Genomic DNA, 4193 nt, shown 5'->3' with positions numbered 1-4193 from the left:
CACAATAACCAGATAACTATATTCTAAACATTGTAATACATTTGGAACCATGAATTTATAGGGGCAGTCACTGTGTTTTAAATTCATTAGATCTGAGGACTGCAAAATTGCATGGATTGCAGTCTACTGTGAGGATCAAAAGTATAGTAATATTGATATCTAATAATTTTTATTATTAGAATTTTATTATTAATGTTCATAAAACATTTCAATCCAATATTTGGCTATGTTTTCAAAAGGCAGTGGTAATACATTAGCCATTCTTAATCAACAGCATAGATGAATGCCATGAGCTCAACTCAACCAATGCCAGAAAATAAAAACAGTAGAATTACTAGAAATTACTGACACTGATTCATAAGCAGGACTAAAAAACAGGGTATCAGCGAACTAAATGCTTCCCAACTTTATAGAAGACAAAAGTGAAATAAGGATGCCAACAGGTAGCTCAAGCTGTGGAAGTTCACGAGATACTCCTGACAGAAAAGAGGAAGAGGAGAGAATTCAGGTTTGAACATGGAAATGTCATGTATTATGGAGCAATAGGCATTCCACACCTTCACTCCAAACCTCCGCACACAGAGTAGCCTAGTATGAGAGTGCACCCAGAAACCTCCAACTGAGCACAATTCTCTAAATAACTCAACAGAATTCTCTAAAAAGATAAAAAGTAGCTAATTCAGCTGTTGGCACCTCGATGTAGATCCTTTCTAATTTTGGAGTTTTAAGTGTATTCCAACCGAAAGCTGGTTGTCTGACTCATTACCCTTAGAGACAGCCAAATTTTTATTTGGAGAAAGAAAGAACTCTTTACTTTTATTTATAAACTAATAACAAATGTTTTCTTCACTTTATCTTTACAAAGTGATATTCAAGATATATAAAAATAAGAAGTCAATATAAAAAAAATTTAAAGTTTGTCCCATCCGGGGAGCAAGAACATTTCCAGAAAACAAAATAACATTAAAGTAAATAGTGTACTCTCTCTTTAGATGTTCACTAAGGTATTTTCACCATAGAAATAATTACATGTTAGGTAAAAGTAGCAATCAGAAAAAGAGAAGAAAGCTACTGGGAAGAAAATATATAATCTCACAACATATATGAAGTTTGGTGAGAAAGAAAAATAACATTACATTTTAAGCAAGAAAAATCTGAGACAAATGGTTGAGTGTCATTTGGCTGACTATCAAAGTTCAAGCCAAGTTCAAAGCACAGAAATACATAAAACATCCTGGGAGGATGGATTATCAAAGAAAAAGAAAAACAAAACAAAAAAACAAAACAAAACAAAACAAAAAACAAAAAGCCTTATAAGAGGGACAAACAAGTACTGATTAAGGGAGGATATGGACCATTCAAGAAAGACCCATTGGCATAGAGTTTGTTTAGGTCTTGTTTGTGCATCTCTTTCTGAAAAAGAACACTTTACACCAGACATACTGATACTCTGGCTCTTACAAACTTTCTTCCCCATCTTCTGAAATGATTCCTGTCCTATAGATGTGAAGCATACTGATGGGATGCTCGTGGAGTCTCAATCCTAGACAAAGACCTTCAGGCAACTATTAACTACCTGAGAAAGGAAGCATAAACCTCTGCCAGGGATGGGACCCCAAACGGGTTACCCAACACAAAATGCCAAGTGGTCAGCCCTGTAATCATATGCACATAAACAAGAAAAAACCCTCTTAGCAGTTTGTATTCATAAGGGAATGAGAGTCTAATTTGAGGATGTGCTTTAGCAAAGTGAAGGATTTACTAAAGCATTACCTCTAGAAAAGGGTTAAATTTGAGCCAAAAGAGAAACAAAGGCAAGGCTCCATGTGACCCCTATACAGCAGATGTAGAGACTGATCAGTCCAGAACAGAGAGAATTTTGCTTGTAAACCAGATATTTGATATGATCAAAAGAGAAAACCATTTCACCATGACAACATAAAGTATCACATGAAAAAATTTTCATCTCAGAAATTTAATGTAAACCTATGTTTCAAAGTTAATATTAAAATAAATATTTGGATAACTTGTATGATTTGAATATGAAGTCTAAATTAGAGTTTAAATGTTAGGGCTTCAGAAACAAAATTAGTAAACACAAATGGAAATTGAAGAACACATGTAATTATTAACATTAAAGATAAAAAAAGATATGATATATGTCTAAACCTTCCCTAAGGGGAAATCTCTGCAGGTATCAGGCAATAGCTAACAGCTGGACAGAAGAGACAGAGATGGAGTTTAGGTTTCTAGAGTTAGGGTTTGGAGGAGAATCATGAGAAGTAGAAGGTCCCAGCGGAGCCATAAATACATGGCCCTGAGGGCTGGCCCATTGGAGTTAAGAGCAGTCTAAATGAAATGTAGTAAGTAGTAAGTAATAACTCAGGATTATCAGTAGGAAAGTAGATTCTAACCACATGGAGGGTAGGCATTCATGGAACTCTTGTGCTGTTTAAGGTTTATTGTAAACATAAAGGCTGTGTTTGTCTTTTTTCTTGAAACTAAAGGGACAAGGGTATGGTAGAAACCCCCAGTTGGGATTAAAAAATTTCTACAACATACAGTCACTGAGTCCATTTATCATTGCTTGCATATATATGTGTCCAAGACTGGCCACTTGAGAGTGGAAAAACCTATGTGGTAGGTCATTCATAAAAGGAACTTATTTAGTCCTCTCAGTAGTTATTGGTTACCCATAGCTCTTTATACAGGGTAGAGCCTTGGGGAATTTCTCTATTCGTGTTATTGTATCAACTGGTGGTTATCATTTTTGCCAGTCTAGTTCAGGCAACCAAATAATTGCAATTTCATGGGTGCATTTTCCCTGTTTTGTTTAAGAGATACTGTCTAGTAGCAGACATTATAGACTTGTAGCTTCTAGTATCTTTCTACCCCGATAGATTATTTTTCCTGAGTCTTAGGTGTAAGGGCTGCATTGCAGATATATCAGCCTGAGTTGGGTACCCCCAAATCACTTATTCTCTGCATTTTGACAAGGTGTTAATCTTTATAATGACTCCCATCTGTTACAACATCCTTAGCAATTAAAGATGCGAATTAAGGCTTCTCAGAAATTCTTTCTTACCCTAGAGAGTAGCTAAGGTGAAGATAATTTCTGAAAACAAAGCTGGTGAGGATTTAGGGGAAAGGGAAGCCTCGTTCTCTGTTGGTAGAATTGGATCCACTATGGATATCAGCATGTGGAAGTCTCAAAAGCCAAAAGTAGATCTGCCATGTGTCCTGGGATACTTCAGGGTATATACTCAAGGGATTTGGTATTCTACTACATAGAAAATTTATCAGTCATCTTCATTGTTTTGTTCATGATAGCTGGGAATCAAAACAACCTAAATGTCCTTCAACTGATGAATAGAAAATGAAATATTGTTAGAATTTAGTTAGAATTTCTCTTGTTGTGAAGAGACCAGGGCAACTCTTACAAAGTGTAACCCTCACACTTAATTGGGGTTGGCTTACAGTTCAAAGGCTCAGTTTATTATCATCACAGCAGGAATGGTGGAATGCAGGTAAACACTGTTGGAGAGGTAGCTTAGAGTTCTACATTCTGGATCTATAGGCAGCAGGAAGAGACAGTGAGACACTAGGCCTGGCTTGAGCTTCTCAAATCTCCCCCCACGTGACACATTTCCTCTAACATGCCACATCCTCTCCAACGAGTTCACACTTCCTAGTAGTGCCGCTCCCTGTGAGTCTATGGGGGTCATTTTCTTTCAAACTATCACAACACCTATTCACAATGGAATACTAAAGGAAATTGAAATGATGCAATTTTCAGATGAATGGATAGAACTGGAATATACTATCCTAAATGAGATAATCCCAGCCCAGAAACACAAATGCCACATGTCTCTTATTTGTGGATCTTAGCTTTGAATCTTTAGATGTGATTATATATCCTGAAGTAACAACAACAACAACAACAACAACAACAACAACAACAATAAAGCCAGGAAAATAGAAAGACCATGAGGGGGTGAAGGAAGAAACACTAAAGAGAGGGCATAGTAGAATACAGTTGCTATGAAATGGATAATGGAGATTTTTACTAGAGAGGGAGGGTGAAGAAGAGTTAAATAACACCGAGGGACTTTAAGAAGACATAGGGACCCAAAAAATACTGCAACATGTAACAAGGACACATGCTCCACCATGTTCATAGCAGCCTTATTTAT

Source organism: Mastomys coucha, unplaced genomic scaffold (genome assembly GCF_008632895.1).
Source record: "Mastomys coucha isolate ucsf_1 unplaced genomic scaffold, UCSF_Mcou_1 pScaffold19, whole genome shotgun sequence".
NCBI classification, from domain to species: domain Eukaryota; kingdom Metazoa; phylum Chordata; class Mammalia; order Rodentia; family Muridae; genus Mastomys; species Mastomys coucha.
This window is presented reverse-complemented; position numbering follows the sequence as displayed.